Source organism: Pan troglodytes, chromosome 4, assembly GCF_028858775.2.
Source record: "Pan troglodytes isolate AG18354 chromosome 4, NHGRI_mPanTro3-v2.0_pri, whole genome shotgun sequence".
Taxonomy (NCBI): domain Eukaryota; kingdom Metazoa; phylum Chordata; class Mammalia; order Primates; family Hominidae; genus Pan; species Pan troglodytes.
This window is the reverse complement of record NC_072402.2, coordinates 30,796,076-30,809,120: the sequence shown is the minus strand read 5'-3', so window position 1 is coordinate 30,809,120 and position 13,045 is coordinate 30,796,076.

The window sequence follows — 13,045 nt, the reverse complement described above, 5'->3', positions numbered from 1 at the left end:
ATCTTGTCTCACTGCAACTTCAGCCTCCCAGGTTTAATTGATTCTTCAGCCTCAACCTCCCAAGTAGCTGGGATTACAGGCACCCACCATCACACCTGGCTAATTTTTCTATTTTTAGTAGAGATGGGGTTTCACCATGTTGGGCAGGCTGGTCTCAAACTCCTAACCTCAAGTGATCTGCTCACCTAGGCCTCCTAAAGTGCTGGATGAGCCACCGCATCTGACCAAGTGCTCATTTCATATTATATTTTAGACCTCTTGTACATATCTTTTGTACATTGTGGTGTGGGGGTCCAGTATTTATAAAGGGATAGTTTATTAGCTTGGTGCAAAAAAGTAATTGCGATTTTTGCCATTGAAAGTAGTGGCAAAAACTGCAATGACTTTTGCACCAACTTAATATATTTTACATCTTCAAAACTAAATACATTAAAAAAATAGAAGTGAAAGTTGTCTATTTACATTCCAAATTCAATTGGCTGAATATCAAAAATAGGAATCAAATGTGTAGTTGTTTGAAATGTATAATAGGTGTTAACACTGATGGTGAGCAGTCTTGGTTACTGCTAATGTTAAGAGAAACTTAACAGAGTTAGAGTTAATTTGAACCATTCTCCTCCATTATCAGATTGTTCCAAGGATCTTTACATAAAATATTTTATATTTGGTTTTTGTATTTGCCTACTTTTACAATAAATCCTATCTCAGTGAAACATTTTTAAAGCAATTTGTGGCGAATGCAGAAGATAGAGAAAGGTAATAGAGGAAGAGGATGTTGTTATGCATGCAAATAATTTGTTCATTAATAATATCAACCATTTAGTGATTGGAAAATAATGTTTAAAGTGGTTTATAAACTAATATGATTGTAGTTTGTTGCTTATTTGCACACAGCTTATATGTTTTAGTTTGGGAATTTGAGTTTTAAATATACTTATTCTAGTTGGGAAGAACTTGAGAATTTTTAGGAATATATTATTGTCTTCAAGTCAATGAAGACCCCGATAAATCTTCACATAACATACAAGCAGTTACTGCTTTGATAGCCAAACTCAGAGACAAGGGCCAGTGGTTCTACTCCATTGAAATAATTGTTCTCAGATACTCAGACCAAATAATTATGGTCTAAATAAATGTGGCCTGAAGACATCTTGGAAATACAGTATTATCCAGACTCCCCCAAGTTTTACTACAACTCACGTCTATGGTGTTTGCATTAATATCATATCTAAAATCAATCTCCATAATTTCAAACAAAACAACTACATGATTGGTGAAAAATATCCAACAGACACATGTAAAAGTATACACTTTCTTTAATGAAACAGGACACAGCCTTATGAAGAGAGTTATACAATTCAGGCGAATAGAAGAACTTGTCACCAAAGGGTTGTAGAGTTGATGATACCCTCGCCTCAGGAGCAGCAACTACCACCCTTAACCATTCTCATGGGAGTTCTGGTCCATCCTGCCATGCTCCTTACTCTCACACCCATTTCACTAGTGCATACATATGAGTGTGTGTGAGTGTGGAGACACTGCTTATATATCCATCTAGCAAATAACTGGAGCAAACCATTCTCAGTATATTATTATTTACTGTAAGACTGACTAAATTCAATTCATTAAGCAATCTAACTAAGCCCCAATAGTCAAATATATACAGTTTTTAAAAGCAGCAGCATAAATACCTTTTCATGTATTGGATGAAGAATGCCAAACTAACTGGTTATTGTTTTAATATGATAAGATAGTGTATTTGAATTACTAATAAATTTTTTTATCTTTTTTAACACATGACTCATCATTCCTGTTAAGAGGCATATAATGCACTTTCTGCTCATTGCCTGGAGTAAGAGATAGCAAAATACAACACAGTAGCCAAGTAGTTGCTCCTATTCCACTTGATTTTTGAGTTACACACTTATAAACTTTAAACTAAGAAACTGAAATATCTTATGTTAAGATAGAAATATAAATATTTGGATCAATGGAGATGATAAAGAGCAATGCTTATGTCTCCTGAGGTTTGAAAAGGTTTCCTGCACTAAGGAAGTGGGCATGTCAGAAGAGAAGCAAAGAATATTGTTAGTGGGTCTGTATTAGTCAGGGTTCTCTAGAGGGACAGAACTAATGGAGATATATATATATATATAGATATATATATATATATATATATATATAACATTAGAAGGGGAGTTTATATGTATTAGAAGGTGAGTTTATTAAGTATTAACTCACATGATTATGAGGTCTCACAATAGGCTGTCTGCAAGCTGAGGAGCAAGGAGAAACAGTCCGACTCCCAAAACTGAAGAACTTGGAATCTGTTGTTCAAGGGTAGGAAGCATCCAGCATGGCAGAAAGATGTAGGCTGACAGGCTAGGCCAGTCTCTCTTTTCATGTTTTTTTCTGCCTGCTTTATATTTCAGCTGATTAGACGGTGCCTACCCAGATTAAGGGTGGGTCTGCCTTTCCCGGGCCACTGACTCAAATGTAAATCTCCTTTGGCAACACCCTCACAGACACACCCAGAATCAATACTCTGCATCTTTAAATTCAATCAAGCTGACAGTATTAACCATCACAAGTCCACCCCTTGTCAACTTGAATGCATACACTTCTCCTGAGATCATACATAATCTTCAAACAAAGACAATAATAAGGTCATAATTACACCTAACATAATACAACTATCCTTTGTACAACTGTAATACAACAGTCTCTAACCCAAATACTATTACATAAAGTTAACAATACTTAAATGCTGATAGGAAGTCAATAAGTCTTATGTCACATGATAAAGAAAAAAGGAAATAAAATGAGGATTTTTTTAGTACAAGGGTATACATGAATGTTTTTCACAAAAAAATGCACACATAATGTTTTTAACAAAAGAAGAAGGAAACATTGATGACAATTACAGTCCTTGTTTCTGCAGCTGGTCATGTGGTTGTAGCTGGTATTGATGACTACCTACCTCTACTATCCATTCTATATTCCCTTTGCCTTCAGCAAGCACATCATCAGTAGGTCATGTTTTCTTTTTTCTTTCTTCCTTTCTTTTTCTTTCCTTTTTTTTTTTTTTTTTTTTTTTTTCCTGGTGGAATGACCCAAACATTCATTCCTTAAGGGTCTGGGACATTTGTAGTCCTGCCCGGATTGAGCTGTTGTAGTTTCCCATTGACCTTAATCACAGAGCATGGTAATACTAAGAGATGCCCTAATGGATCTTCTGTATTCCATGCATACTCTTCCTTACCTCCATTATGGAGTAGTAGACCGATTTCAATTTGATAGTCTGGGTCAATCACCCCAGCCAACCCTGTAACTCCCTTCTTAGCCTATTGACTTAAATGTGGAAGCCCAAATTGTCCAGGTGGCAATCTTAATTTCCAGTTTAATGGAATGGTTGTTGTGTCTCCTGGTGGCAGCTTTCCTCCCTCTGGAACAAAGACTTCTAGCTAGGCCAGCAGAATGTAATGTCACAGGAACAGGAAACAAAAATTTTGCTATTGGAACACTAGGGGTGATGGTGACTGGTGCCACTTCTGCTTCCACCCCTCGATTCCTGGACCTGTGAATCCTGGCTATGGGAGAAACTGTACCATATATTAGATGCTTATTCAGAGCATACATGGCCTTCTGGAGAGCTTTGCCCCAGCCCTGCAAAGAATTGTCCCCTAGTTGGCATGGTAATTGTGACTTCAAAAGACCATTCCATTATTCTGTCAATCCAGCTGCTTCAGGATGATGGGGAACAAGGTAAGATCAGTGAATTCCATGAGCTTGAGCCCACTGCTGCACTTCTTTAGCTGTAAAGTGAGTGCCTTGGTCAGAGGCAATGCTATGTGGAATACCATGACGGTGGATAAGGCATTCCATGAGTCCGTGGATGGTAGTCTTGGCAGAAGCATTGTGTGCAGGAAAGGCAAATCCATTTCCAGAGTAAGTGTCTATTCCAGTGAGGACAACCCTCTGCTCTTTCCATGATAGAAGAAGTCCAATATAACCCACCTGGTGGCAGGTGGCTGATCACCCTGAGGAATGGTGCCATACTGAGGGCTCAGTGTTGGTCTCTGCTGCTGGCAAATTGGGCATTCAGCAGTGGCCATAGCCAGTTCAGCCTTGGGGAGTGGAAGTCCATGGTGCCTAGCCCATGCATATCCTCCATCCCTGCCACGACTGTTACTTTGTTCATGGGCCCATTGGGTGATGGCAGAAGTGGCTGCAGAAAGAGGCTGAGTGGTTTCCACAGAATGGATCATCCTGTTACTTGATTATTAAAACTCTTGTCTGCTGAGGTTACTCATTGGTGAGCATTCACAGGGGATACAAATATCTTCACAGTTTTTGACCACTCAGAGAAGTCCATCCGCATATCTCTTCACCAAATTTCTTTGTCACCATTTTTCCAATCAGGCTTCTTCCAAGTCCGTGACCATCCAGCAAAACCATTAGCTACAGCCCATGAGTCAGTATACAATCGCACATCTGCCCATTTCTCCTTTCATGCAAAGTGCACAACCAGGTGCGCTGCTTGAAATTCTGCCCACTGGGAAGATTTCCCTTCACTGCTGTCCTTTAAGGATGTCCTAGAAAGGGGCTGTAGTGCTGCATCTGTCCACTTTTGGATAATGCCTGCATATAGTGCAGAACCATCTGTGAGCCAGGTCTTAATCTTCTCTTCCTCTGTCAACTGATTATAGGGAACTCCCCATGAGGCCATGAATGCAGGCTAGGGGAGAGAAGGCAGGAGTGGAGACCATGTGCATTTGAGCCAGTTCCTCATGTAACTTACTTATGCTTTCAGGACCTGCTCGAGCTTGATAAGGTATATACCACTTCCATTTGATGATGGAATGCTGCTATGCATGTCCCACTTTATGGCTGATGGGTCAGAAAAGCACCCAGTTCATGATATGCAGTTCAGGTCACATGGTGACTTGATGACCCATAGTCAAATGTTCAATTTTCACCAAAGCCCAGTAACAGGCCAAGAGCTGTCTCTTAAAAGAATAGTTTTCTGCAAAAGATGGCAGGAACTTTCTCCAAAATCCTAGAGGCCTCCACTGTGATTCACCTATGGGGGCCTGCCAAAGGCTACAAACAGCATCCCTATCTGCCACTGACACCTCAAGTACCCTTGTATCTGCTGCATCATATGGCCCAAGTGGCAAAGCAACTTGCACAGCAGACTGGACCTATTGCAGAGTCTTCTCCTGTTCTGGACCCCACTGAAAACTGGCAGCCTTTCGGGTCACTTGATAAATGAGCAGGAGTAACACACCCAAATGAGGAATGTGTTGCCTCCAAAATCCAAATGGGCCCACTAGGTGTTGTGCCTCTTTCTTGGTTGTAGGGGGATGGGGGCAAATACAGCAACTTATACTTCACCTTAGAAGGAATTTATTGACAGGCCCCACACTACTGGACCCCTAGAAATTTTACTGAGGTACAAGCTCCCTGAATTTTACTAGGATTTATTTACCATTTTCTGGCACGCAAAGGTCTCACCAATAAGTTCAGTGTGTTTGCTACTTTTCAGTCAATGGATCCAATCAGCATAATGTTACCAATGTAATGGACCAGTGTGATATCTTGCAAAAGCAAAAAGTGATCAAGGTCTCTCTGAATAATATTACTTGACACAAAGTTGAAGGGTTGATATACCCCTGAGATAAGACAGTAAAGGTATATTGTTGGGCTTGCCAGTTGAAGGCAAATTGCTTCTGGTGCACCTTATGGAGAGGAATGGAGAAAAAGGCATTTGCCAAGTCAATGTCTGACTACCAGGTACGAGGAGATGTGTTAATTTGCTCAATCAATGAAAGCACATCTGGTATAGCAGCTGCAATTAGAGTCACCACTTGGTTAAGCTTATGATAATCAACTGTCATTCTCTAAGATCCATCTGTCTTCTGCACAGGCCAAATGACAGAGTTGACTGTGGATGTGGTAGGAATCACCACCCTTGTGTCTTTCAATTCCTTGATGGTGGCACTAATCTTCACAATCCCTCCAGGGATATGATATTGTTTTTGATTTACTGTTTTCCTCAGTAGAGACAGCTCTAATGGCTTCCATTTGGCCTTTCCCACCATAATAGCCCTCACATTACCAGTTACGGAGCCAATGTGGGGGTTCTGCCAGCTGCCAAGTATGTCTATGCCAATTATGCATTCTGGCGCTGGGGAAATGACCACAGGATGAGACCAGGCACCCACTGGACCCACTAAGTCAAACTGTAGCTAAAACTCCATTAATTACCTCACCTCCATAAGCCCCTACTTTGACTGGAGGACCACAATGACATTTTGGGTTCCCTGGAATCAATGTCAGCCCAGAGCTAGTGTCCAGTAGTCCCCAAAATGTCTGATTATTTCCCTTTCCCCAGGTTACAGTTACCCTGGTAAAAGGCCAGATCTCCTTGGGGAAGGATGGGAGAAACATTAACAGCATAAATTGTCAGCTGTATAGTAGGGTCCTTCATCAAGGGGAACCATCCTCTCCTTCATTCAAGGGGTTCTGGGTCTGTAAACAGCGTCAAGTCTGGAAATTGACTGAGGGGCCATGATTTTCTATTTATAATTCAAATTCACTTTTTTGTCCATTTGACTTAGAATTTTTCTGCTTATATAAATTAAGTAGGAATGCGTAGACTTCCTATTAATTTCACTTCTAGGAACACCACAATTAATTAGCAAATGCCAGAGCTCTACATGATTCAGACTATTCTGATTGCTGCTTTGCTTCTGCTGTCCATTATGGTAGCTATGCCCACCTTGCCTTTGTCAGTTGAGTGGCACCACTTGGCCACTGCCACCTCGGGATCCAATTATTCTCATTGTATTTAAATGTTGTAGTTGAGTGACTGTGGTTCCCACTGTTAGATCTGACATACACGAAGAGCAATTACAAGGCTCTTCAAAGATGAGGTGCTGCCCTCACAAATCAATTTCACAAGGCATTGGTCAAGGGTATATTTTCTGGACACTCCCAGCTAGGATGAGTAGGTTTAAAGTGACTAATCCACTCCACCATCCCAATCTCCCTAAGCCTTTGGATCCCTTCCTTTACAGTAAACCAAGGGAGATCAGGCATTTCCAGCTCACTCACAGTGAGCCATCTTTTAATCCATATCTCAGGTAACCAAGCAAATAAACTATTAGAACCTCTTTTAACTCCCAAGCCGCAACATTAAAGGCAGAGTCCCTACTTAGTGGGCCCAAATCAATAAATTCAGCCTGATGCAACTCTATGTTTCTTCCACCATTATCCCACACCTGTAATATCCATTCTCATGCCTGTTCTCTAGATTTCTGCTTGTATAAATTAGAAAACTCAAGCAGTTCTTTTTGAGTGTAATGTACTTCCTCATGGGTCACATTCTCAACCTCACCTCAAGAGGCCCGCCAGGACTTTAGTCTGGTTATAGGTCTAGAAGCAAACAAGGGTGTTGGGGTCGGCACCTGAGGAGAATCAACATTATCTTGCCTGGCAACTGTCTCAGGGGAGGCCATCATTGTTGCCCCAGGCAGGGTTTATCTTCTCAGACAAAGGTGGAAAGCCTGATGGCAACATGGGTCAGGGAGGGAATGTTGCCACTACTGAGGATAGGGAAGCTGTTTCTTCTGGCAAAAAATGTTCATCAGTGTTTACAAACTCAGTGTCCTCAGCTCCATCAGTGTCCTCCCGCACATCCCCATTCCACGTTTCAGGGTCCCATTCTTTTCCAATCAATGCTCTCACTTTAACAGTAGACACCTGGCAGGGCTGTGCATGCACCTTTCATTGCAGGTCAGCCATTTGCATGATAAGAGCTTGTGTCAGTTTTCCCACAATTTCAGCTCTTTCTCTACAGGAGATAAGACTCTCTCTCAATCAGGGCAATCTTAGCAGATTTGAAGCTCAGTATCTGCTTCTAAAGGCATGAGTTAGAATCCCAGAGTTCATCATTTTCTTTTATCATTTTATCCACTGACTTTGAGTAACTAACCAACTTCATTATGTTCCTTGGTTCTCCACATATGGCCAAAGGTATTATGTATAGAGTTACTAAACTCCTTGTCTCTCACAAGCGGCAAATCGGGAGTGTCAAATGCATTTATTTTGCATAACTCTCTAAACAGTTCATGCCAAAGTCTATCAGTGTTCTCCATACTATTAGCAGTAGAGTCCTTAGCATTTTGGGGTCAATCATATGAAGCAGCCAACTCCAGAAACCACAAAACCAATGAAAGAATTTCATTCTTAATATTCTGTTCCTCTAGAACCATTCTTGGTACCAAAATCTGTATCAGTCAGGGTTCACTAGAGAGACAGGGAGTTTATTAAGTATTAACTCGCACAATCACAAGGTCCTACAATAGGGCATCTGCAAGCTGATGAGGAAGGGGAGACAATCTGAGTCCCAACACTGAAGAACTTGTAGTCCAATGTTTGAGAACAGGAAGTATCCAGCATGGGAGAAAGATGTAGGCTGGGAGGCTAGGCCAGTTTAGTCTTTTCACGTTTTTCTGCCAGCTTTGTATTCCAGCCGTGCTGCAGCTGATTAAATGGTGCCCACCAAGATTAAGGATGGGTCTGCCTTCCCAGCCCACTGACTCAAATGTTAATCTGCTTTGGCAACACCCTCACAGACACACCTGGGATCAATTCTTTGCATCTTTCAATCCAATCAAGTTGACAATCAGTATTAACCATCACAGGGTCCTTGAGAAAAAGATAGTCAGATAGAATGCTGTGTCTTGTAGCTTCTCTTTCATATATTTGTTTGTTGTAGGGAACTAAAAATTTCCAAAAGTTTTTTTAAACCTGAGAGCAGAGAGGCTAGTATCTTTCTTTCCAGTTTTCTTTAGGGAGGAGACAAAATCCTTTGTGTTGGCTATCATTAATTATCACTCAGTGGAGGAGTCTAGGAAAAATTTTTGAGTTTAGTTATACAAAATTGAATCAAAGAAACGTTTCTTGCATATCTGAATTTATGGATTTAAATTGGCAACTGTAAATAAGAAAGGATTTTGAAACACATAAAAAATACCTAGATTAACAACATACTTTACATTTTATAAGAGAAATAATATTTGCCAACTAAAAAAATTCTTCATTTGGATGTGCTATGAAAGAAAATGGCTCTTGAAGAATTAGTTTCTCCTGCAGCTACAGTAATCAAGATTATCTGTGTCAGAAGTAAGACCAGTGATATATATCTTTGTTTGCTCATACATTTACTTGTTTACCATGCATCTATGGAGGATGTATTGTAGGAAATGAACTGTGATATGTGTTGTGAAGGTTATAAATCAGAAACACAGTTTTTGTCTTTAAATAATGTGTCTGTGTATGCATTTGAACAAAAAAAACAGCCTTTCAACATAATTTAATGAACTCTAACAAGGTGAAACGAGATAAAGAATCACGACGTCTACTTTACACTGAAATTCTCATTTACTCATTGTAATTTTAAAGGGATGCTTTATCTCCCTCAAAAGCAAATACATGACTAAAATATGCTGTCAGGGAATTCTAACAACCTGAATAATCAAAAAGAATTTTGTTATATTTCTCTGCCATGGTATTAAAATAAAGCAAGATTTGCATATGTGATTAATTTATTTTAAAGTATTATAGTTTTTGAAATTTTTCTATGACCACATAAAATATGCATTCAAAAATACATTCTCTTGAGTTCAGAAGTTAAAAATTAACGTTGAGGCATTTGGACTTATCATAAGCAACATTTGTGTTAAAATATTGCCTGAAACAATTAATGATATTTATGACATTCATGCTTGTCTTTATTTGTATTTTGTCCTCAATTCCTTAAAGAAGTCTTATAAGAGGGATTACAAACTGTTATTTAAAAGCTAAATAATGACCTATGTAGAGATACTGTTGGACAATATAAATGTTATAGAGTTGAAGGACATATAAACTTATGATTTATAGATGGCAGGATATTACTGAGTATTTTTCTACCATTTTGTATATAATATGCTTCAAATTGCAGAGCTGTAAGGAACAAGTACAGCATAGGTCAAACCTATATTACCAGAAATTGAATCACTTCTAACTGAAACATGGTATATAATGTGAATGAAATTTTCATGGTGTCACAGTTCATGAACTGTGTACTTGCCTTATGTCTACATGTGGGAAAAAACTATTCTTTTTTTATTTCTAAGACTTTGCCTAAAGGAAAAGCACAAATTTTTAACACCTCATTTCAGCAAAACATCAATGATTGACATTTTATTCTAAAGGACAGATTTGCTTTCACTTAGATAGACTCCTTAGCACATTATTTCTTCATGTGTTAATATAAGTAGTATTCTAAATAACTCCAGTCTTATAAATTAGTAGGTATATTCTTAGGATATTAAATGAAGTTCTGCTTTAACTATACCTTTATATTTATTATTAATTAACCCTAACTGTGAAGAAAAAAATAATTTTTTGACAACAGGTTGGATTAGGTGGTTTTGTTTCTCTTTTGCAGACTTTCAGCCTTTTTGAAGAAATATATTTACAATTATGGAACATAAAATATGAGCTTTTTATATATTATTAAAGGCTTTAAATAAAAATCTTTTACATCAATCATTAGTAAGAACAAAGGACTGACATAATACATGCCTATGTCTTTGAACTGTAATGAAAGCTGTCACAACAGGAAATTGTTTGTTTAATTCAGCAATATAAATTCTAAATTTTCCCTTATATATGGAAAGAAAACATGCTTAGTAATGTAAAAAGTTGCATCTTATAACAATGAGTTATTAAGCCAAAATTTCCCTAGAAAATACATTTCTAGAGCATGTTTTAGAATCTTTAAGCCAATAACATAAAATGGATTTCTAAAATTTATTGACCTATGTGAACTTCATTTAAATAATAAATTTCATTATAAAAAGGCTTCATAGTTACATTATGTAATAAAAATTAAAATTATAGCAAATTCAGAGCTTAGTGAACTTAACTTTGGGCCATTTTAATAGCAAGTGCAAAATATGTTCCTTTTTATTTGAAATTTAACGTACAGAAGCCAAACACTTACATCACATTAATTTTATAGTTTTTGGATACAAATAGGAGAATAATTTTTTCATACCTGCTCCCTGAAAAATAGCTGTCTATATGTTGTATTTTAAGTGGCCATATATGGTAGGATCCAAACAAGAAATAAGAAATTAGATTGAATTGATTTACTATGTTAGCATTATGGTTAATAACTATTTTGATTCAGAATATAGAAGATCATTTAGTAACTGAATAATCTGAGAGTAAGTATTTCAGCTCAGAAAAGTAACTTCAAGATATACACCTACATTGTCTAACTTGTATATCCGTATTGAAATATAAGCTCTTTCTAATTTAATCTAATATTCCTACTTTTAGCAATAAAATGAGGGCTCAGGTTTTTTTTAGTCACCAATTGTAGGAGACAGTATAGCAAAACACCTTAAAAGTGCTAACTTTTCAGATATTTCTCATAAAATTCCAACCCAATTGTACATATTTATTGATTCTCGAAATTAGCCTGATGATACTTTAAAAATCAACTTATAGTTCTGAATTACATTCTTTTAAGTTAAGATGTTGTTATGAAAAGTTATTAGATATTACATTTCCTAGAGGAAACACAAATATTGTACATTTAAATGGTATTTCTTTAATGAATAAATAAATAAATTTGAAATATACACCCCAACTCCCAAAACAAAGGCCTCGTATTTCTCTATGTGACTCTTCTTTTTATGGCATGGGAGTAAAAATAGATGAGTTTAAAGAAAATGTTTTTGTCTCTATTTTAAACTCAGGTTTACTTTACACTTTACTGTACATTAACTAAAACAATTGACAGTGTTGCCCAGGTTATAATTATGACCCCCTGTGGTTCAATTTACGTATGATTTGCACTGAAGGAGGCATCATTTAACATCAAATAGTAATTTAAAAGAAGTCCAAACTTTACTTATTTTCCTCAAATAACACTAATGGGCCTCAATTCAACGCTCCAAGCAACATCTTTAGAATCTCCTTCACTATTTCGTAAATCTGAAACTGATAAAAGACCAATCCACTCACATACAAGTCTTCATGCTCTGTCTGGTATTTTGATGTACGTACTATTTATTTATGTTAGGTTTGACTCAGGTGCTCTCTTTTTTTTTTTTTTTTTCACTGTGGTTGGACAAAGATTCTCCTTTTGTGGTCAGTAGAGGACGGGTTTGTAGAAAGGCAGATACGCTTACGTATTAAGTAATCTTTTGAATTTTACAAACAATTACAAATTACAAATTTTACATGTCTATAGAACAATATCTAATTCCACTGACCATTTTAATGTTCTTGGGGCTCCTAAAATTTGAAGTGTGATCCAGATGTCTATGTTTATTCTATAGTATTTGCAATCTTGTGCCCTCTTATCTTCTCTCACTACATTCTTTTCCACATCAATACCAAAATTGTTCCTACAGAACCTTACAATGTTGCAGAGCCCTTTATGACAACTAGACATTACACAAATTAAGTGTAAACTTCAGGAGGATTTGCATATTAATGGGAGATAATGCCTTAATAAAACAAAGCAATATAGAGTATTAACATTTCAGACACTAAGGCAAGTTATTATGGTAGACAGTTTTGAGCAAGAAGTTTTTAACCTGGTTGATTTTGTAGAAGTAAACATGGCTTAATTATACATAACTATCTGTGAAAAAAATGGTGGGCCTTTAATAGAAATGCATAGAAATGCTTTAAAAATACTGGAACCATTTGTAGATTTACTATGCATTTACAGCTCTACTATGCTTGTATAGACTACGAAAATAATGATTTAGCCTCAGTAACTGATGTGATCATTTGTATACAATTCTTTCTTCCAAAACCTCTAGTCTTTAGCACAGTTGGCACTAACTGCTGCAACTAATTTTTACTACCTGAATTATTTTCTTTACAGATGTACTAGAAAATAAAATGCGGGTTTTTTTTTTCTGTCTCACTTCACAATTTTTTTGTAATGGGAATTAACCTCCTCTCC